The 24,962-nt window shown below is 38.5% G+C and overlaps 1 long non-coding RNA gene across 1 annotated transcript; it reads left to right on the plus strand.

Annotated features, from left to right (window-relative positions):
* Nucleotides 1–271: 271 nt before the first annotated feature.
* Nucleotides 272–24,941, plus strand: LOC149794259 (uncharacterized). Its single transcript, XR_016422617.1, has 5 exons — nt 272–1,404; nt 1,908–2,028; nt 14,811–14,925; nt 24,272–24,378; nt 24,831–24,941. It is a non-coding gene; the product is annotated as an uncharacterized LOC149794259 (long non-coding RNA).
* Nucleotides 24,942–24,962: the final 21 nt, after the last annotated feature.

Raw genomic sequence — 24,962 nt, forward strand, 5'->3', positions numbered from 1 at the left:
TCAACTGATACAGCAGGTATAATCAGAGGCGTAGCTGGGGGGGGGGGGGGGGGGGGGGGGGGGGAAGGGGAGTACATATGTCCCCGGGCGCCAAGGTACAGGGGCGCCAAAATGAGGCTTACAACGTTACATTATAATAAGTAAACAAGGGTAATATTCAAAAATGTGATTAAACGGGGAGGGGGCTGGGGCGCCAATTTTATAGTTCGTCCCCGGGCGCAAAATATCATAGCTACGCCTCTGGGTATAATAGAGACCCCCCCCCCCCCCCCCCCCCCCCGAGTTTGCCACAGAGCGCTCGTGTAATATACGGTTTAATACAAAATACATGATTGTGGGCAGGAATATACAAAATTTGGTCGATATACATGATCGTTGGTATCTATTCAAACGAGGGCCATGAAATACATTAGCAAATTCCTACAGTATTTTAAGGCAGGCGATTACGAATTATTTAAACCACGTTTTTCATCTGTCACAGATTTTATAATCATTTTGAAGTGGCTGCTTTATCTCGACGAAAACGAGCGGTAAGTGTTATACAAAACAAAATCTTAATAGCAATTTGATCACTTTTGCGTCATTTGACAGTAAGAATAGTAATAAATAGAGGATAATTTCTTTTCCTACGTTAGGCCTAATACCTGGTATGTTTTTTAGTGTGGTACACACACAAAAAACAACCCCAAAACAACACTAACAACATTTTAAAAAACCCACAAAACGAGTGCCGTGCCGAAGCCACGGGCTAAAATGCTTTATTATCATTTTTTTTTATTTATAGCATCAATCACAAATTGAAATATATACAGTATTAGCGTTGGAAAAGAAAGTTTTCTTTTGTTATATTTTTTTTTCTCACCCTAGCGAAACACTTTCTGCAAATGACCTTAATAAAGAAAAATAATAAATTAACCTAAACCACTTTGAATGTCGACCGTATCTTTTATTTACACGGCATCATGCGCGGAAGAAAATACCAACTGAACCGGGATTTCAGACAGCAGATGAATTGAAGTTGATTCATTGAACATCATTAGCAATTGTACAATCAAACAGATGCAACAATGAAAAGTGGAACTATGAAAAATCGAGAATGTTAGATTTGCGAAGGATTTATTCCGAATCATTGTCTGCTAATAGAGAATTCATGTCAGTTGCTGTGTCGGCGATGCCCACACAGCGCGCCGTCCAAATGTGAAGTTGCGTTTTGCTGACAGACATAACACTGTGCCATAATTTATCTGATGGCATGTAAAGAAGCTGCGTAAATTATAGTATTTAAAAGTTTCTTCATTTTGTAAGAGCTCAAGAAATTAATTCTGGTTTGAAAGACAAGATGACGGTAAAACTCAGAAGACGTAGCTGTACAGTACCGTTGGTGTTGGAGACATCATAATAAAGGTAACTGCGTTAACTTCGCTTTTTGTTTGGTAATTTGTTGGATATTATCTTTTGCTGATCTTCTTTGAGCTTGGAGTAAATTTTACATTCTGAACATTTTTATTTGCACTTATCTGCTTAATATGTATTGCTGGGATATCATATAGAATATGAAGTCAGTATAATGGTACTATATTACATATTTGAATGATAAAAGACTGGTAAATGATATAATGATAAACTACAAAATAAATAATTTGCCCAATATCCCAAATATGTTAATTAAAACAAACATTGAATGTAAATTCAGATATAATGAGCAGTTGTAAGAAGTAAGAAATAACATTTTATCCATTGAACCTGTTATGTGTTATCATCATCAGTTTTAAAATAAACACATGGAGACAAGTTTGCTTAAATTCTAAAATTAACACACACACACACACACACACATATGGTATTTTAATCTAATACAGAAATGGTGACATTGATATATGCAGACCAATAGTTTTTTTCTTCTACAGATATAAATTAAAAAGCCTAATTCTGAGAGTTTCACCTACAACATTCATGATGGGAAAGGGCCACTAATTAAGATTGACATATGTGGAAGAAAAATACCATCCATGTTGAAAAGGGCTAGAGGTAATGTGAGAAAACATAATTTATCAATCTTATTTAACATTATTGTTGATATTTTATCTCAACTGGTCAAAAGGCTAAGTGGGTTTATGTAATGGTCCAGAGTGTGTTATTTATTTCACATCCCCTTCTGTCTTTCAACAGTAAGAAATTAGCTACTTTGGAGTCCATAGTTCTGATCAATTTGTTTATATAAAACTTGGTTTTGGGCTTAAATCAACATCTTGGATAAATCTAATAATGAGGAAAATCCAAGTATATACATGTGATCATGTATAAGATTAGTTGAGTTTTTTAACCAGCCTAAAAGCCATACTTCCACAATATAGGCTAAAATCATTAAGTTGTCCTTGAAGTTTGATGAGTGTTAACCATTAATAATAATAAGGTGATCTTTCATCTGAGTATGTTACCACCGCATGCAATATTTATACATGTAGTGCAGTTTTTACTAAACGTAGAATACATGCTTATATAAATGAGATCTAGATTGAAGAAGTGAAGATGCATACAAATACATGAGGTTATAACCACTACTGCTGATTCAAGTTTGATCATGCTTGGCCATTGGGCTTATAGAGTCAAGTTTCACAATGATGCTTATTATGAGTGTGATAAAGGTATGGTAGTGAAGTGACCTTGCATCTGATTGGCAGAGTTTCTTATGATTTGCACAACAGTGTTTATGATCCAATTTAGATCTGACTTGTTTAATTATTTGCTTGTATGTCTGAGGCTATAAGCAAAATCTATGCATATAATGTGGTGGTTCTACATCTCACTAGCCATTCTTGCTACTGCTCTTAAAACTATTTCTCATTAATTTCATCAGACTTGGTGAATAGAATTATCTCATCAAGATATAGCAAAAGAGCAATTTTGTAAAAAAAATATTCATTCATATTAAACTCAAATTCTGCATCTGATTGGTTGACCTTGAAAATACTATAAGGGCTCTATTTCTGACAAAAAGATTATTTTGATTTAATGTAGCAGAAATGCTTATATGATCAAAACATTGAACATATTTGATGACAAATAAGAAATAGTTTTTCATGCAAATTTGATAAACATTGATAAATCGGTTCATATCATTAAAAGCTTGGAAGAGTTTGATTACATGCGAGACCATCACATATTAATCATTCTTTATTTAGAGAATTATTTTTGTCAGGATTTAGTAAAATATGTAAAATCAATATGGACTGGTTTTGTTATGTACAGCAACACTAGTTGTTTACTGAGTACTGAGGGAATTGGAGTAAGGCAAGGGTACATTGCAGTAGGTAACCTGGTTGACTTGATAACAGGATTTTAACACAAACATTTTTATCAGGAGTCTAGCATACTAACCATTGATTCACTGCAGATCCTGCCCCCATTAGTTACCTTTTAATACATAAAGCATTTGGGTTTTTTATGTCACAAATCCCATAGGGATTAAAATTAACATCATAGGTCTCACTGGATAGTTTCATATTTTGACATCCCTCTAATTTTTAAGGTAGAAGGCATGAACCTAATTATCACAAGCCTAGCATTTATAAATTTACACATAAGCTAAATCTATAATGTGGTTCAGATTTACTTTGAGTTAGGCATGGAAATAGGTTGGCTTGTTGGTGACTGCCTGTCACAGTTAGATGAGCATTGGAGATCATATGCGTAACTTAGTCTGCAAATGAGCTGCCGACTTTTATTTGTGTCTGCCTCAGAGGTAAATATAAAAAAATCTTGATGGTAGAGGGGTGATGAAAAGTATGCTAATTTGTTATAGTACTAGTGAACTTTATTCATGCATAAGGCACATACTGATTCTTTTAGTTGCCTTGTCACAGAAAAATATTGAAAATAGCTATTTCTAGTAAAAAATTAATGTAAAATGTACCTGCATCCTTTGACCCTACCAGAACCAAACTAAAAGCTCAAATTTGTGCAGCTGCTTTTGCTCATCACAAACATAATTGGAGTATAACTGCTAACCCTACCCTCTAGCACACATTTCATTCATTCATTGGATTAAAGTCACGTGCACCTTTCGGTATGTGCGACTGTTTAGTTTGTACACGTTTGTGTACTTTTTGAATTTAGCGATTAACTTATACAATGCCCCCAAGCAAGCAAGCCGAAGCCCAGGTGCCCCAAAAGGTCCCGCCCAGGCTCTCGTCGCTGCAACCTTCTCCATCGTTGTACTCCGTTGGTGGTCTGTTTCTGCATCCTGCATCTCCTTCCTCTCTCATTTCAGGCAGTAACCGAAGCACACCAGCAGCAGTATTATTAAATTTTCATTGCAATCAATGCCCAGTTCCCTATATTTATTGGGCTATTCCTGTACTATCTTGCCAAACATGTGATTGTCACATACGCTTCAGATATTCCTGAGTTGTGAATTTTCCTATCTTTTGTAAGGTCTATTAAATTTTGTGTACTTTGCGTACTTGAATTTTCCGGAAATTTTTTCACATCTAGTAGGCTTTTAGTAGCCCTTTATTTTGTTTTGGAGATCTCAATTTGGTTAAGTATTTCGTACGTGTGGCTTTAAACCAATCAGTGTGTTTCAGGGCCAGTAAGTTGTTGGTCAAAAGAGGGCTTTCGTGGGTCAGAATGAAAGCCCTATGTGGTAAAATTTGTTTGTAAAAAAGAAAAAAAAAAAGAAAAGAAAAGAAAAAAAAGGTGGGTAGGGAGTGTGTATGCTATATTTGTGTGATGGCTATAGACATTTTTGTTCGTTTTTCTGCTTTTCCCACATATCCCGACAACACACATTCACGCTCACTTTCTCATTCACACTTATAAGTAGATGTGGGGGGGGGTGGCCTTATTTATTTTGTTTGATTTCGGGAAGGCAATTCTTTTCATACTGGGGGGTGGGGGTGGTTTGATTATTTGAGGCATACTCTTTTCATTGTTTCTGCCTTCATTCCCCAAGGTCTGCAAGTGTCCTGTTCTTTCTTCTTTTACTGCCTTAGGACGTTTAACTTCATTCTGTGCCTTTTCCTGCTCTTCTTTATTTCAGCTCTTTCTGCCTTATCCCGTGTCCGTTTCTGTTTTGGTCTTCTCGTCCTTTTGATACTGCCATGTTCGCCGTGAGATGTTTTCTTCGAGGGAGGTGGTTTGATTGCCTTTGTTTCCCTTCACTTTGACCACTTGGCTATTTACCTGTTATTTTTGTTTAGCTTAGCTATTTGTGATTTATTTTAATGTATATTTTTTTATTTTTATTTTTTTATATTTTTTTTTTTTTTTTTGAACCTACGGGGCCTAGCATGCCATTATAATTCCAAAACAGTGATTTTGTAATATTCGTCCTTATCTGGTTTTTATTGTTCGGGTTATGAGCGGCGGTGTCAGTCTGTGAACCCACTAGCCCGAGCCGGCCGTCACAATTCCCAAACAGTGATTTGTAATATTTTGATTGGTTTTTTTCTTTTTTGGTTCGATCTTTTAGGTTTATTGGTTTTAATTTCTTTACATGGTCTCTCTTTATACCCAACCCTTCATTCGGTTTAGATTTGTCCCCTTTTGCCTATTTTGTTAATGAATGTCATGATGTTATTATAGGTCATTCCTATGTTATTGTTTTTTGCCACAAGTAACTCCGGGTATGTCCACCGTTCTCCTATTTGTTCCTGTTGAGATTTTAGTTCGGCCCTTTCCTGGTTGTATTTGGGGCATATATTTATTAAGTGTGCGATTGTTTCTGGAGTTGGGCAGTAGGGGCAGTTTTCGGTTGGTCCCCTTTTTATGTGTTTCCCTGCGCATCTGCCATTAGTGTTTTACCTGTTCTTATTCTATTTATTATTGTTATATCGTATGGATTTTTGAAGGTCGGACTTTCGACTTTTCTACTTACTTTTTTCATCATCGTGTGTATTAGACTGTTTGCATCCGATTTTTCCCATAGCTCTTGCCACATGTCATTGATCTTGTCCCATGTTATTGATTTCAGTGACGCTGTATGCTATATTTTGGGCTTTTGGTTCGTTTGTGGCGTTTTTTGCTTCTGCATCTGCTTTGTCATTGCCTGGGATTATGGATGTGAGAGGGTATCCATACGAATTCAACGTGTTTGTTGTTTTTTTCAATCTCTTTAAGTAGTGATCTTGCATGATTAATCATATTAGGTCTGCTCTTGGATTGGTCCGTTGCTAACGATTGTAGTACACTGTAAGAGTCGCTTAGAATGACTGCCTTAGTTGTGGGGTATGTTTTGACGTATGTTAATGCCATTAGTATTGCCATGAATTCAACGTGTATATAGCGCATTGGTCTGGGAGTCTTTTTCCAACGGTGACATCTAATTTTGGGATCACTATCCCTGCTGCAGTTTTATTTGGATTTTTGGTTTTTGATCCATCTGCGAAGATTTGCGTGTATGTCTCGTATTTGTTGTCAATGTACGTTAGTATTGATGCTCTTAGTCCTATCGGGTCATTTTGTTTTTGTCCTAGTTTATGTAAGCTAAGATCTATTTGTGGTGTGGGACAGGTCCACGGGGGGTCTGGGTAGTACCTTATTTTTTCTGGGTTGATATTTGCGATTTGAAATTTCCTTTTTAATTCTATAATTATTTTCCCACTAGGTATTTTTTTATTTTTTCCTTTTGTATCGAATGGTTTGTCGCATGCTAAGAGGGCTTGTAGCGTGAGGTGGTTGGGTTGGTGTATTGATATTCGAGTAGAGTATCGCAGCATCAATTCCTTCCGCCTTAGGTCTAGCGGGGGTTCTCCTACTATTACACTGGACAACAAATTTTTACAAAAGTCATGTTACTGAAATAAAATTAGTCAATTCTTATCAATTTTTATGTGCTGAACACGAATATGACAGTCAAATTGCAAAATTGGCTCTAGTTTTTTTGTAATCTGCAAGAAATTAATGTTTACATAACGAAATGCATTCCAATAGTAAAAGGTCAATTGTAATAGCCTACCTATAAAAAATCAAGTCATTGACTACATCTTAGATTTCTTTGCCTGTCTCTTGTACAGCTGTTCGGGAGCATCTCTGAGGAGTGTCCAGCAGTAGTCAGCCAGCATTGTAGTGGACCATTTTCCCTGGTATCTTTGTTCCATTGTTGCGATATCTTGATGAAAACGTTCGCCGTGTTCATCACTAACAATACCACAGTTGCTAGGAAAGAAATCCAAATGGGAATGAAGGAAGTGAATCTTTAGAGACATATTGCAGCCAAGTTTCTTATACTTCATCAACATGTCTTCTACTAGTTCCTTATAGTTTTCTGCCCTAACATTTCCGAGGAAGTTTATAGAAACTAGGCGAAAAGCATTCCATGCTTGTTTCGCGTCACCTTCCAGCAAGTTGTTGAACCGGTCATCTTTGAAAGCTCTCGAATCTGAGGACCCACAAAAACTCCCTCTTTAATCTTTGCTTCGCTGAGTCGAGGGAATTTTTCATGCAGGTATCGGAATGCTGGCAAAGTCCGGTCAATGGCTTTCACGAAGTTCTTCATCAAACCTAGTTTGATGTGAAGGGGTGGTAGCAAGATTTTCTGAGCCTCAACCAGAGCTGGGTGTTGGATATTCTTCTCTCCAATGGCTACATTCTGCCTGTGAGTCCATTCCTTCCTCATGTAGTGCATTTCCCTTGCTCGGCTATCCCACTCGCATAAGAAACACATGTATTTTGTATATCCTTGCTGCAGTCCCATTAAAAGGGCAACTACCTTCAAATCACCACAGAGGTGCCAGCTGTACTTGTTATACTCAATGGAATTCAGTAGCTGCCTTAAGTTATCGTATGTCTCTTTCATGTGGACAGCATACGCTACTGGAATAGATGGAAGAATGTTTCCATTGTGCAAAAGCACAGCCTTGAGACTCAGTTTCGAAGAGTCCACAAATTAGTCTCCATTCTTGTGGGTCATGAGTGATTTTTAAAGCATTCATGAGGCCCTCAATATCGGAACAGAATATCAGATTACTTTCCTTTCTGAAGAAAGGCTCCAAATGCTGGTGGCGCTTTCGATATGCAGTAATTGTGACATCTTCTTCTAGAAGATTCCATTGTTGGAGTCTTGATCCTAGCAATTCTGCCTTGTTCTTTGATAAGTCAAAATCACGAATCAGGTCATTTAGTTCTTCCTGTGTTATTCTGTGTGGGGTTGATGATGCACCACAGTGAAAATCTGGATCACTGCATGCTGATGGACCAGGAGAAGAACAGGTCGACTCACCTTTGTCTTCGTCAGATGAATCAAGAGAATATTCTGCTGGAGGTTCTGGAATAGGAAGTCCCTCACCATGTGGAACTGGTCTCAATGCAGACGGAATGTTTGGGTAGACTATTCTCGACTTCTTTCGCTTCGTTATTCTGCCGGAAAGAGGAGGAACCAAGCAGAAGTAACAGTCATTTAGGTGGTTGCTTGGCTCTCTCCACACCATTGGGACTGCAAACGGCATTGATGACCTTTGCAATTCAACCACTGTGAAAGCTGTGTTGTACATGTAGCACAGCATATATGCGGAGCCCAAGGCTTGTCTTGGTCACCAACCTTGCATCCGAAGTAAAGATGATATGCCTTCTTCACTTGAGAATTGATACTTTTCTTCTGGTTGGCAAATGTCACTTCCCCACAAATATAGCAAAAATTGTCCGCGGTATTAACACACTTTCGAGGCATTACTGTTCTTTATTGTACGTAAATGGATAAAATAATAAGTTTTATGTAACAGTAGCTTGAACTGTCTCGCACAACGTCTAAAATATTTTAAATGCTGAACCTATCTGATTGGGCTTTATATAGTACACTGCTTACGTCAGCTTCAGCAGCCGCCTGGCATTAGTATAATAGGCCTACACATGTATAGTACACTGCTGACGTCAACTTACTTCAGCAGCCGCATGGCATTAGTATTGCATTGCATCAGAAAATGATGCAATCAACTGTGGATGATGTGAGCATGATGGTATTATGCAATGTTACATCATTATTCCGGATGTTGCTGCAGTCCTACTGGAGAAATTTACACAGTGAAACATAGAAAATGAGGTATATGAATATCTTCAAACGAGAGCCAATACAAATTTTTTCACGGTTATATTCGTGTTCGGCACACCAAAATACTACAGATTAGGGCCTTTTCAAGTCAGTAATGATTTCACTGTTGACCAGTGTTATTAAGATATCTTGTGTGGGGTACCATTTAGGACGCCGTGCATACCCTTAGCGCTTTTGATTGGACTGTGTCTAGTTTCTTTAGTAACGTGGCGTTCGCCGCTCCATATACCTGGCAACCGTAGTCCAATTTTGCTCTTATAAGTGCTTTATATAGGGTAACGAGTGTTTTTTGATCAACCCCCCAATTCACCCCTCTGAGGTTTCTGTGGAGGTTGATGTCTCGTTTGCACTTCGTTTACGAGTTCATGGATATGAGCTGCCCACGTGAGTTCGTGGTCGAATACCATACCTAGGAGTGTTGCTTGTTTTTCGAATTTGATGGGTACCCCCTTTAGGGTTAAGTTTGGAGTGGGTGGGGGGTGGCCACCTCCCGGATTGGAAACTATGCCTACTGTTTTTAGAGGTGACAATTTAAATCCCCATTTATCTGTCCAATTTCCTATATCGTTTAGTCCTTTTTGTAAGTGCTTGGTCGTTTCTCTGCTGGCCGGGTTGCCAGTTTTCCATACGGCGCTGTCATCGGCGAATTGGGATAAGTCAAGGTGGTTGGGTTTTACCGCTGTTTCCAGGTCGTTTATCATTATATTAAATAAAGTTGGGCTGATTACGCTTCATTGTGGCGTGCCATTTTCCAGTTTGTATCGTTCGGAGTAGTCTTGTCCTAGTCTGACTTGTATCTTTCTATCGGTTAGGAAGTTAGCAATAAATTTGTATATATTGCCAGTTATTCCGTATGGTTTAAGTTTACTTATCAGTCCCTTAGTCCACATTAGATCATATGCTTTTTCCATGTCTAAGAAGATGGCTGTAACATATCTGGATTTTTAAAATTTTTCTCTAGATGCTAATTTGACAGCGGTTTCTAGTCTCATGAGTTGGTCTATTGTGCTTCGGTAGTTGCGAAACCCGCTCTGTGTATTAGCTAGTAGTCCTTTGCTTTCTAAATGGTATTTCAGCCTGTTGTTTACCATAATTTCCATTATTTTACATATATTGTCTGTTAGTGATATGGGCCTGTATGATTTTATATCGCTTGAGGGTTTTCCAGGCTTAAGAATCGGGACCACTACTGCCTTTTTCCATCTTATAGGTATGGTACCGGTTTCCCATATTTTATTAATGAGGTTAAGTGCAATTGTGACAAGTTTTTTGGGTAGGTTCTTGTACATTTCATACCCCAAAGTGTCCTCCCCGGGGGATGTGGTCTTTTTGCCGGCGAGGGCCTTTCTCCATTCGGCTTCTGTAAACGGAAGGTTTAGTGGGCCGTCATTATTTCCTGCTTCCTTTATGTTGTCAGAGTTGCTTTCCTCAAATTGCCTTTTATGATTTTTAAACTTATCCTCTAAGTTGGTATTGCTACACATGTTGGCGAAATAGTTTGCGAATAATTCTGCCTTATGTTTGTTGTTTTGTCCAGGTATGTTGGGGGTTATTGATTTAGTTTTGCCTCTCATTTTTTTAATTCTTTGCCACACCTCCTTCGATTTTGTGTTAATATCTAGTTTTGAGCAGAATTCTCTCCATGAGTTTTGTTTAGCTATCATAATAGTTTGTTTGGCAGTTTTTTCCTTTTCCTTGTAGTAGTTAAAGTCCCTATTATTTTTAGTTCTTTTGAATTTGTTTAGAGCTCTTTTTTTCTCTTTAATTGCTATTTTACATTCATTATTCCACCAGGGCACCGTGGGTTTGGGTGCTACTCCTTTAGTTTTAGGAATTGTTTCTTGGGCCATTGTGTTAATGGTTTCTATTAATTTGTCATTAAAGGTGTCAATGTCCCGGTGATATATGGTTTCTGGGTCGATTGAGTCACCTATCTGTTTGAACGTAATCCAGTTGGCCTGTTCGTATTTCCATCTTGGTGTGAAGGACGCTTTATTTTGAGGTATTCTAATTTGTATTTCTATATTTATAAGGTAATGGTCACTTCCCATAGGGTCGCTTTCATCAACTTGCCAATCAGAAATGCCTGCTAATCTTGGTGTGCATAGAGATAGGTCTATTGCTGATGTGTGGCCTGTTCTGTCATCTATCCGTTGTTTAGAAAAACTAAGTTGCATTTTTGTGCCCATTTTTCTACAATTTTTCCTTTAATGTCCGTCTTTTGACTCCCCCATAGTTCATTGTGCGCATTGAAGTCCCCGCATATTACCACCCATTCTCCACAGTCTTTAATCATTTTGATTGTTTCGTCTGCACTTAAATTGCGCTGCTCATTTGTTTCATAGAGGTTAACGATTAGTACCTGCTTAGTTTGAGCGGTTATTTTGACTATCTGTATTTCGAAGTCATTGGGCGGTCTACTATCTGTTAATTTATGCATTTCTGATGTAATTCCATCTCTAACAAAGGTTGCTAACCCCCCTCCTCTTGCTGTGGGGGATCGATGCTTTAGGTATTTGGTGTTGTAGCCTATGATGTTTGGGATACGTGAGGTATCATTTAGGTGGGTGTCCTGTATGCATATAACATCTGGTTTTCTTTCCTGTTCAAGTATTTTGTTATTTAGTTGGTCAGCGTGGGCCCTAAGGCCGCGTGCATTCCATTGCCATATTTTGATTTCTGCTCTGGAATCCATCTCTAGTGCAAAAAGTCTTAATAGTTTGTTTAATTTACTGTTGTTTTCATTTTATGCGTGTTTCCTACCAGTGAGGGTGCTACCTATTTATTTTGTTTTTGGTATCCTGATTTTTGTTTTGGCCTGCTTATAGTTTACCCCATGGGAGATCATATATTCGACTATTAGGGCTTCTCTAAGAGCCCTGGGGCATTCTGCGTGGTTTGGTTTGTGGTTACCACTACAGTTAGCGCAGTGCTGATTGGTGGCGCTACATGTTTTCCGGTCTGGGTGGTGAAGACCACATTGATTGCACCGGAATAGGTTTCCGCAACTCTTAGAGTAATGCCCCCAATTTTTGCAGTTGCCACAGAACCGTGGTTTGTTTTTGAAAGCAAAATTTTTTTAGCCTCGAGTTTTTCGGCTATTTTGATAGTTTCTGGGGTGGCGCCCTTAAAAAAGAGTACCACTGCAGTGCTATCCTTTCCCCTTCTTGTTTTTAGGCGGATTGCTTTCTCTACTTCCTGTCCTTTACTCCTTATGTAGTCTACTATTTCATTGGTTTTATTTTGAGTTGATACGTATATGACTCCTTTGTTGTGTGTTTTTGGGGGGTTTGGGTCTATGTGTTGTTTTGTTCTGTTGTGTCTAGTGACCTGAACATTTATTTGGCCTATTCTTTCAATTTCCATATATTTGGCAATCTGTTGTTCAGTGGTGCATTTGATTATCAGCAAGTCGTCTCTAGTGCTTTTAAGCGTGAATTCTCCTTGGTGATGTTTGTTCAATTGCCATGCTATGGTTTTAAAGGCTAACTTCGTTATTTTGGAATTTACTCCCTTGACGAAGAGAGTCAGTTCAGCGGGGTGTTTCTTGTTTTGGATATTTTGCAGACTGGTCTTTTTTCCCCTGGTGTTTGTCTCTTTAGCTGACTTTGTTTCGTTGTCCATAACCGGCTTGCTGGGTCTTGTATTGACAGTTAGTGTGTTCCTTATTCTTTCTAACTGGTATTTGGGATTTGGTTTTCCTATTATTCTTACCTTTTGTTGAGTCGTGTGTGACTGCTTTATTTGTGGTAGGGTGAGGGCGTTCTGTTTCATCTAGTAGGTTCTCAGTTTGAGTCCCCTGGCTGCTAGTGTTTTTAACCAGCGTGGTCTGGGTTGTTTTTGTGCTTGTTGAGTATTGTTCCTCAGTTTGGGTACTCATGTCGGATGTAGTTTTGCGGTTACTCGGTAGATTGTCCACATTCTCGTTTACGCTTGGTGACAGGTAGAGTCTACTCATCGAGTCAGTTGGGGTCGAGTTGAAAATTGGCGTTAAGAACTGTATCTGTCGTTTTTCTCTTAGGGGGGATGAGACTGCTTCGGAGTAAGTTTGCCTTAGTTTATCTGCCTTTAGGTTGACCAGGCAGCTGAGATAACTATTTGATGATGTGACATTAATTTTGTTGTTATCCATCTTGAGTTTCTTTATTTGATGTAAGGTATATATGACGGGATATTTCTTTATCTGTCTTAACTATACTTTATTCTACTTAGTACTATGAAAAAGCAACAGCTGTAAGGGGATATGCAAATAGCTTTTATTCTGATTTGTGTAATTAATTATTATATTACTATTATCCAATTTAAACTTACTGAAAATTATTTTCTAGCCAAATGGTCAAAGTAAAAGGTTTTACTTACCCCGATCCAATTTTCTTTTTAAGATCTTTAGAGTTTTTAAATACAGCCTTCTAATTATACAAGTTTCATTACATTGGTCAATAATTAGTCACATGTGATGACACTTGTAACTAATCAAACCACAGCAACTGAGAGCAGACTAAGCACTGATATTTATATGGTACAGTGGCAATATACAGTCTGTCTGCTGCAACACATGAAACAAACTGGACAAATCTGAAAGCCTTGAATTTGACTTTATTTATCTGTATGGTAGAACAGAACCTGAGTTGAAAAGCTTTTAAAGAAAGACCTTGATATCAAACCTAATAATAACTGCAGGAGTTATATTATGGATAATTAACCATTCTCTCAGTTTCAAACTGGGCATTCCATCCCATGGGGTTCTAAATGTAAACCAAGTGTAACTGATATCCTAATGAACTGTAAAGACCATAGCAGCACAACAGCAGGGGACCAGGTATGTCCAGATCCAGAAATCACAGACCAGTTTCAAACTGATGATGAACCACATAAAAATTACACATCTGCTAGAACTTATGTTATGAAGATAACTTAAATTGCATTATTATTAATCCTCCTCCTCACATTCATCATAATTGAGATGCATCATATATGTTTTATTGTAAAATAGTTTATGCAACATAATTCAGTGAAGACCTTTGCTGCCAATTTACCAGTGAACCATTTGTTTCAATGAACATATTTTATGTTGTAACAAGGAGCATCATTTAAACATTATGATACACTTATCATACCTGTATATGAAATCTTAATACTAACACTTATACTTGCAATACTACTACTAATAAAAACACCTGCATTGATAATTTGATTATGTTCAATTGGACTTGTATCTAAATGATCACCAGCTGTATGAAAAGACATATTTTAATATATAGATATTGGATGGAATACTAGTTACCACAATTGAATAGTCATATGATAAATGATATATTATTTTAAACAATTTATATTTGCAGTGAAACATACTTTTACATTATTTTCACTTAAATTTCATTTATAGAGCAGTATACTCTGCATTCATTAAATTACTGAAATGGTTATAATACAACAACAAATACTGCAACTTCCAGAATCACAAAAATCAAAAGATATAAACAAAAACTTCCCTACATGTATCAACAGTTGTCACTTAATAGACAGAACTCTGAAGATTTAGAATAGGATGTTAACAAATTAGGTATTCAAGTTAAAAAGAAAAAAATACCAAGTAAGCTTACTACCAAAAAATCAAACAATAACAGTGAATTTTAGTACATTCCCAGGAAACAGAATATATGATTTTTCTTAACTTGATCTGATACATCTTAAATCTATAGAAAATGATTCATATTGTATGACTAAAATATTATGTAAACAAAAATTCCATCACTTTTTTCAGATGCAACATGCATACCCCAACCCATCCTTCTTGATCATAAAGTATACCAGCATTCCACTATAAGATGGGGAGCTGTAGTGGCTCAGTGGTTAGCTTTCTGGACCTGTGAAATAAGGTAGGTTCAAATTCTACCATCAGACCAACCTGGGTTAGCTACCATGGTGTGTCCTTGGGCAAGGCACTATACTTAAAGTGCCTTGGCACTAAATAACTTACTTGTGTTGGTTTACCATAAAAGGCCAAACCAAACACAAAAAAACAACAACTTTAAAATATGAGTTTTGTCAATACTAAGTAATTGAAAATCATACTGAAGAAATGTTTTTGTTAATACAGATTAATGGATCTAAAAAATCTCTTTCTTCTGCAGGAGTTTAAAATGTTAAATTAAAAAGGTCATGGTACACATTGCCTTGTTCGTACACATCAGGCTCCGTAACCCATATCCAACTAAAAATTTTAGTAGAGTCTGAATAAAACATATTTTAATCTGGATGATAATATTCTTTCTCCATTCATATATTACACCACCAAGATTGATCCAAATAAGATTACATTTTACTATAACACTGAGGATGAGTATGCCTCTTAACAACTTACAAATGTGGAGAGAATGGAGTTAAACTGAACTTTGATTTCTTTTCAACCATAGCACAAGATGATCATTTATTATGAAAAAACCTGAATAAAGTTGGAGTTCATAACCATGACAGTCTTGATACAATATAAATTCAATATATTATTGTTGTCTTGAGGTATAGTTCTGTATATTACAATCTCACACAAGATCAGGGTATATTTTAGTACCATACAGTTAATTCGGGATTGTATTAATACCTATTCTGGTGAATGAACATTAAATAAGATTTACTATTTTGGAACCAGTTGCAATAAAGTTTACTAAACAAGAGAAAATATGACTTTACTATAATATCTAAAATGTAAAATCTGCAAACAGAATACTTGCTTGACTTTACACTTCAACTATATCATAATATTTATTTGAAATGAATTTATACAAATGGCATTAAATTGGGTTTCAGGCTGGTAATGACAATGGTAGTAGTGAATAGGGACGGTCTAGGGACTAGGGAACTTCCATGTTAAAAAGGGTATATCCACTCTGGGGACTATGTAATTTAACATGGGAGAAAAAAAAAATATCCATTCTAGGGACAAGGGGAATTTAACATGGGAGAAAGAAAAAAAACTATTCACTCTAGGGACAAGGGAAATTGAACATGGGGAATAAATCGTGGGACTGTCTTGGGACTAGGGGAAATGGAACAGGGTCGGGACCCTATTTTAATAAGGTCCCGACCTGATGGGTCTATGAAAATGGAACAGGCGAAAATTGAAACAGGGAGGGGTCTCTATTTTTTTATTATTTTTTTAAACAAAAAAATAAAAAAAGGGGTAGGCAATTGAAAGTCAAGATCTTTTCGAGAGATAGGAATGGCCCTGAAAAGGGCCTTTGGTTTTATGTTAATATACCCTTAACATAAAGGGCATCTGTGACATCTTCTTCTTGACCTTAGGCTGTGCCTGACTGCAGGACCATAGATTAAGACTCTTTTGAGGCATCCTTGATGCTCCACATAAGATTCTTCGCATCCACAGGCTGGTGTCTGTCCTGTGGATAACTGTCCAGTTGGATCGGACATACATTGATATGTCCGTCCGGAACATCATCGAAGACACAAGCGTTGAAGATTGTACATCGGTCCACATGTTGGGGTGCTGAGTAACAGGTGAAGGAATGCAGTGAACTGTACTTATTTATAGGGGGAGGAAGGATTGAAACGGATTGAGTTTGTTGACCAATCCAAACACGCGTTACAAAATTCAGTCAGCCCACGTCCAATCCGAAGAGAGCAGTCTGTGACGTCACATAGTCTATATAGATTCGCTAGCGCCTGTGCGTAGTCAATCTAAGCGACAGTTTTTCAACATGACGGAAACTCAGAAAACGATCAGTTTGGGTGCACTGATGGTGGAGACTACCCAAGGGAACCCAGACTTACTTTCAGAAGAGGTGAATTGGGATTTTGTGGATTTTTTTACCTTGCAAGAATTTGTTCCTGAACCTTCGTCACCTTCTCCTTCATTACCGCACATGGAAAATTTTAGACAGAGACAGAAAGAAGAATTGGAGAAATTTATACAACAGCAAAAGGAAGCGGAACAAGCTTTTCTCCTACAGCAACAGCAGCAAGAAGAAGAGGTAAGAAAAAAACAACAAGAAGAAGACGCAGCAGCAAAGAAACAAGGGTGTCAAAATCAAACGGTCACGGTACTGTTAGACATTTTAGTTAAGAAGTCTGAAACAGATGTATCAGACTTCTTTATTACGGCCGAAGAGAATACGACCTTCCCAAGCTAAACACTCCAACCCTGTGACTACGCCTACTGCACCATCCTTAGTGATTTCAACGAAATCATCATCAACAGTACGCAGTCCAGAAGTAGGCCTTGGCCATGGCAAAGGCTTAAGACAGTTAAAGTTGATTGTTTAAACTCACCCCTTACACCAAAAAAGGCCCTTTTCAGGGCCATCCACGTCTCTCGAAAAGAGATAGGCTTTCAATTGCCAATAACTAATAAAAACCATTTTACCCAATAGTACCTGTCTGTGTATGAGTGTGCGTGAGTGTAGGTTCTTATTTTAAAATCAAAACCCAAAGACACTTACCTTTTATAATTAATTTATTCTTTTATAAATATTTACAATTCACAATTCACAACAGAGCACTTTAAAAAGTTCATAGACTTATTCTGTCTCATTGTTCACTCTCTGTTTTTTTAATTTCTTCACCATCATAATCTTTTCCTCCTCTTCCTCTTCACTTTCTTCCCTTCTTTTCTTCTCCTGTTTCTTTTTCTTCACCTGTCTGTTTTCTTCCTCTTCTTCTTCCTCTTCCTCTGAAGGATCCCTCACTTCTTATGACTCCTCTTGTTTCTTTTTTGGGCAGTCTGGTGACCAATGTCCTTTTTCTTGACAATAATAACAGGTATCTTGACTTTTGTCTCTTCTAACCCCTTTTTTTTCTTTTTTTGACGGTCTGGACACTCTGAAGACCAATGCCCTTTCTTCTGACAGATAGAGCAAGTATCTTGACTTTTATCTTGAAAGGAAGGAGAGTAGTCCCTCGGCTGGTCTGAAGAGAATTTTCTAATGACCCCTCGCAAAGCTCTGATGAAACGTTCGATCTTGGTAGTCTCTTCCATTGTTGTGCTCAGTTTGAGAGTGAAATGAATAGTGAAAGGACAAGACACATACCCTTTATATACGCTGGTCTGCTATGACTATAAATTAATCCATGGTGTTTAAACTTTAGTCATTTGACTTTTTGCTATCGAGATGAAATGATCCAATTCATTTGAGAAGAAAGAAGAAGAAAGTAAGAGGCAGAAACATGATCTATCGCCTCGTACTAGGGCTGAAGTCTTGGCACAAATTCATGCCAGTGATTTTGAAGAGGACATGAGTGAACCAGAATCCAAACCCTCTAAACAAAGTTTACCACCCTTAGTCAACCCTGAAAAGTACTATGACATTCGAGAGACGGAAAAGCGTCCCTCTAGAAAATTTAGAACTACGGCTTACAAATACACAGTGAAGTTTAAAGATTTCAAGTCTGAAGTACTGTTAGAGAAAGCAAAAGGGTTCATCACCGACATGTGGGATTCTTTGCTCACCACACTCAAGCGACAATGTCAACCCAAAGAAGATGATCGCTTGAGACTTTCCATACAACATGATGGCTTGAAATCCCCTGTTTGGATCGAGTTTAGCAGCCCTGCAGAATTGACCACTTCCAAAGTCATGGACAAGATTCAACACGTGCAACAATCTAATGACCAGTTTGACATCACCGATGGAAAAGCCACGCTGGACATGACCCACGTCTCTCCTCCTCAAGGGACCGGACAATGCAGAAAGACCTTATTGGTCAACAACCTTCGCATTACCAAAACAAGTCTTGTCCAAATTAACAATTTTCAAGACCACATGTGTTTAGCCCGAGCCATCGTGGTGGGATGAACCTATGCCGACAAGAACGACACGGTAGAATGGAAAAGAGCCTGGGAGAACATTCGAAAATCGAACCGAGCCAAACAACGAAATGAAGCAGAACTTCTGTTACAACAAGCATGCCTGTCCAAAGACACATCCTGTGGCATTCCTGAGATGCAAAAATTGCAAGATGCCCTAGCTCCACGATACACCTTGAAAGTGCACCCTCAAGAAGTGCGCGGGTCTCTGTTGTTTCGAGGGAAAGACTTTAAGGATGGAAAATACATTCACCTCTATCATCACGATGACCATTTCGATACCATTACCACTATCACTGGATTCCTGGGATACAAATATTACTGTGAGAAATGTGACTTATGATGGTTATAATAATCGAGAGCAACACAAACATTGTGGATCGAAATGCTCAGGATGTTTGGCTTCTCAACCCTGTCTGAGCGAAGGGCAAGAACCAGTGCATTGTCCTGCTTGTCTGCGCACATTTGTCAGCCCTGCCTGTTACCAACAACATCTGAAGATGCAAGGTTCACAGAAGAAATGTGCTTGTCAACTCCTGAGATTGTGCCCAATGTGTGGACAAGGTCTATGTATCAACAGTACCAAGGCACACGTATGTTCAGGAAAGAAAAAATGTCACATTTGTCACTGCATTGTGGACTTGGAACATACAAAAATACCAATCCCAACCAGAGAAAGAGGATGGTCACAAGAAGAAGAAAGGCAATTTCATCTTTTTCGATTTCGAATGCATGCAAGAGACCAGCATTCACATTCCTAATTTCTGCGTGGCTCATCGAGCGTGCGAGAAGTGATTCAAGAACCTATCTTGAGTTATTGCCCTCACTGCAGTAAGATTCCTGGAGGGCGTGAAAAAATCTTTCAAGGACTGAACACACTAGCCGATTTCACACAATGGGTCTTAGACCCCATCGACAAGACGTGGAGCCAAGAGGACATCGAACATTATTATGGAGATTGTCATCACCATGCCACGGTGATGGCTCACAATTTCTCCGGATACGATGGACAGTTTCTTTTGAGATGTTATACGGAACGTGGCATCGAGCGTCCTAAAATCACTTTGAACGGAGCCAAAATCATTTTCATGCAAGTGGGACAAGTGCAGTTTAAAGATTCGATGAGCTACTTAGCCATGCCTTTGAGTCGAATGCCTAAAATGTTTGGAATGACAGAAATGGCTAAAGGGTACTTTCCACACTTTTTCAATACAGAAGCCAATCAACACGCCGTTCTACCCCATTTGCCTCAGGCTCACTATTACGACCCTGACAACATGCGTACTGAACGAGAAACTTTCTACGCTTGGTACCAGGCTCACGCCTCCGACCCTTTCGACTTTCAGGAAGAAATGCTAAAGTATCGTCGTTCCGACATGGACATTTTACGGCGATGCTGTGGAAAATTTCGAGAACTGTTCATGGAACACGGAGGGGTTGATCATTTAAAAGAGGCTTGCACCATTGCCAAAGCGTGTTCCTTAGTCTACCGACAACGATTCATGCTTGAAAACACTGTGGCTGTCATCAGTCCTCAAACGACCAACTATATCAAACGTCAATACTCGGTCAAAGCCCCATGCTGGTTGCATTACTTGTGCGACAAGGAAGACAAATGGATTCAGCATGCCCGCAACGGACAGGGCGAAAGATCATCGGAATGCATTCGGTCAATGGCTGGGACTTAGAAAACCCCAAGATCATGTACGAGTTTAACGGTTGCTTATTTCACGGATGTCCCATCTGTTACCCTGACCGCGGCACTAAAAATCAGTTCTTAAAACGAACCATGGAAGACTTGTACCAGGCCATTTGTCAGCCACGCCTAAAGTTAGAACAGGAAGGATACCAAGTGGTGGAAATGTGGGAACACAAATACAATCACCGTTTGAACACCGATCCTGAGTTTAAACGCCTCATGGAAAGTTACCAGTTCATGGACCCCCTGAACCCAAGTAATAGTTTGTACGGAGGAAGGACCAATGCCACCTGTTTGCTGTACCAAGCTGACGAAGAGAAAGGAGAAGAAATCAAATACTTGGACGTGTGTTCACTGTATCCCTATGTGTGCAAATATTGTTGCTTTCCTGCAGGGCACCCACAATTGTTCACCGAACACATCGACCTAAAAAACATTCGACAATACGAAGGCTTGATCAAGTGCAAAGTTTTGCCTCCCACGAACCTATACCATCCCGTCTTACCTCGCCATTGCCAAGGCAAACTTGTGTTTCCTTTGTGCCGTACTTGTGCTGAAACGTGCAACCAAGATCAACCTTGTCATCACACCCAGGAAGAACGGGCCTTGACGGGGACATGGGTCAGCGTAGAATTGTTCAAAGCTCTGAACATGGGATACCAACTGTTAGAAGTGTACGAAATTTGCCACTTTCCCAAGACACAATAATTCCACAAGGGTGACCCCACGCAGAAAGGCATTTTCGCAGACTACGTGGATGCCTTTTTGAAACTGAGCAAGAAGCCAGTGGCTATCTGTCCTGGTGTCACACTCCCGAAGACCAAAAGACATTCAGAGAGAAATTCTGGGCACAAGAAGGCATTACTTTAAATCACATTGAGAAAAACGAAGGCAGGTGATCGTTTGCCAAAGTGATGTTAAATTGCTTGTGGGGTAAAATGGCACAATGACCGTGTTTACCCAAGACGGAGTATTTGACCGAACCTTCCCGCTACTTTCAGATGATTCACGACAAAGCCAAATTCATGAAACACGTGGACGTCATTCGTGAGGATTTGATCTTGGTGAATTACGAAGAAGATCTGAACTTTGTAGAAGATGACCCCTTTGGAAATGTCATCATTGCAGCTTACATGACAGCTCATGCTCGCTTAAAATTGTACGAAGCTTTAGAACTGTTAGGGGAACGTGTCTTGTACTTTGACATGGACAGTTGCATTTATATCGATCACCCGAGTCAACAGCACCCTGACATCGAAGGAGACCGTTTAGGAGCCTGGACAGACAAGCACCTCGATGACAAGATTCTAAGTTTCGTTAGTGGTGGTCCCAAAAATTACGGCTACGAATACTGGGACAAACAAGGAGAAGTGCACACGAAGTGTAAAGTGAAAGGACTTACTCTGAATTATCGTACCAGTCGAGTGGTCAACTTTGGCATATTGAAAGAAGCCTTGCAGTCTAGAGAAAGTGACCACCTATCAACCCAACAAGATTGTACGTTTACCCACACACCACATCGTCAGTCGACCCTTGGAAAAAGTCTATCAAATCGTGTAGCAGAAGCGAGTGCGGCTTCCCACCCACTTTACTTTGCCGTATGGACATGTCGGTATAAAACATTGGTTGTAAGAGGATAGCCACCCACCAGAAGGATGACTTCGCCGCAGCAAGAATCGAGTGAGAAATCCAGTGAGAACTCCAAGTTCAAACCCTACCATTTTCCAGTCTTCTTACCTGACTATTGTGATTGTGCCCGTCGATTGGACACGTTTCAAAAATGGCCTACGGATAGGGAAGGATTACCTTCTTCGTATGTTTTAGCTAGAACAGGATTTGTCTACTTCGGACCCGAGTCAGGATTGGGATACGAAGTACAGTGTTTCGCTTGCGGACTGAAGTTACGAATGGATCTATGTATCTACAAAGATTCAGCTATTCTGGAACATACTCGATGGTCTCCGCACTGCCCTTACCTTTCAATGGCCTTTCCACCCATTAAACTACGGTACAATTATGACGGTACCTTCCAAAACTAGACGTAAACACATTGCATCCTATTTCATTGTTGTTTCTTTTCCACATAATAGCTTATTTTTTATAAAATGTTAAACTTTACTAATCTTTTTTCAAGATCACTTTAGTTTGCAAAAATATATCTTGTCATTTATTGGCATTCTACATTGAATTTTGTAAACTAGCTATAAACCTGACCTAATTACTCAACTTAACTGCTGACAGAAACAGTCTACAGTAAATGTATTTCATTTCTATAGCTCGATGGATAAACATTACATCTTTTAAAGCTGTGCACAGAATAGGCCGACATATCACGAGTCAGGAAAACATGGGGGTGGTATCCCCTGTGTCCAAAATTAATATCATTTTGAATAGAATATTCTAGTGACAATTGCCTCTTTTCAAATGGTAAGCATTGCTTTTTTTATTTTCATCAATCTGTCAAATTCGGTATGCATTTTGCTTTAATATTTGAGATGGAAACCTTAGGTGCATAGAAATGTCAGACAGCATTGTACATCATGGATGGTGTCCAACATACTTTTATGATCATAAAACAAAATCCCATTTTTTAGTTATGGCCACTGATTTAAAAAATATTCATCCAAGCTAAATATAATAATAATAATAATGAGGACTTTGTATAGCGCCTAATCTTTAGAAGCTCTAAGCGCTTTGCAACATTAGACAACATAAAAACATACACAATATGATTACAAAAACAAACACCATGAAATTAGAAAACATAAAAAACATGCTGAGAATATTTAAGGTAGTTAACATTATTAAGTCATTAAGTTTGTTTTTGTAGTCAGAATAAGTAGTTTTGAGAGCACTCTTGAATGGGATCACTGCGTCTTTGTGTCTAAGTTCAGTGGGCAATTCATTCCATGTTGCTGGGCCCTGGTATGCAAAAGAATGCTGTCCATGTGACTTTGTTTTCATAGTGAGAATAATGAGTATATGATTGTCGGAAGAGGAGTGTAAGTATCTTGCTTGTGTGTACACATAGGTGAGGTCGGATAGGTATGTTGGACTAGAGTCTGTCAGTGAAACGTAGCACAGAGAACTAATGTTGTGTTTGATTCTGGATCGAATGGATAGCCAGTGTTGGGTACAGAGCAGCGGGGAGGTGTGCTCTGATTGTGGTACTCTAAGTATGATCCAAGCAGCTATGTTTTGAACTTTTTGAAGTCTCTGCAGTAGATATTAAGATGAACCAGACAGAATTGAGTTACCATAGTCCAGTCTTGAAAGCAGTAATGAACACACAAGTGTTTTAGTGGCATCAACTGAAAGATATCTGAGAATGGAGCTGATGCGTCTCAGCTCAAGATACGCAGCCTTGCATATGTTCATGACATGTTGGTGCAATGTGAGAGTACTGTCCAGAGTAACACCTAGGTTTTGTACTGATTGTGTGAATTTAATGTTGGTGTTGCTGATATTTATTGTGTGAGGTAAAGGATGTGAATGAGAAAGTCTTTGATAAGTAAGTATGGCTTGATTTAAATTGTGTTTTTCATGTGACTTGCCAGAGATTTTTAAATGAATTGATAAAGTAACTTGAGACACATTTCAAAGTACATGTTTTAAAAATATTCCATTGATTATTGCTGGCATTTAGAAAAATGCAATGCATCCTTTGTTGTGAAACTTATTTTAAAACATTGTATTACTCATGCAGAAGCCTGCTTGAAAACTAATGGCAAAGCAAAGGCAAATGGAATGGAAGAGACCATATCAGAGACCCTCAAATATGCACCCAACCAACGCAGAATGATAAAAAACAAGGTAATCCAAATGACTCTTATTTCATCAATATTGGATTCAGTTTCGTCTTTTAAAGCATAGTATTTGCAAAGCGGATGCATTTCTAAACTGATAACAAAATCAGCTTATCCTATTGCCCAGGACTATCAGAGCTAGAGTCCAGCTAACTACAGTATGCATATATCTTGTCTGATCGGACAAGTGCCTCCATTTGGAATTTTTATTCACATGAAATATTTGGATGAAATAAATTCATCTTTGTGCAAATTGATTGCACCATCCACTTGCCAGAAATGACAAGTAAGTACAAAGTTATCTTGTATCATGGCTTAACGATAGTAAGGGAAGCACAAGTGCAGTGAAGAAAATTTCATACATTTTTATAATGCTGATTAACATGACTTCTGCATATGTAACTAGTGCTGAGATGATATGACTTTATTTAAGCATTACAATTTTGTTTTAATTTGCAGGTGCCTGAGCAGAAGAAGTAATAGATAAACTTTACAGTGGAGTTGGAGACTGATTCTGATTCATAATCTTAATTAAATCTAGAAAATAAACATTAAAGTCATATTAAAATATCTGTTGTATTGTTTCCTTCT

This window comes from Sinohyriopsis cumingii, chromosome 8 (assembly GCF_028554795.1).
Source record: "Sinohyriopsis cumingii isolate HCF-2022 chromosome 8, ASM2855479v2, whole genome shotgun sequence".
Taxonomy (NCBI): Eukaryota; Metazoa; Mollusca; class Bivalvia; order Unionida; family Unionidae; genus Sinohyriopsis; species Sinohyriopsis cumingii.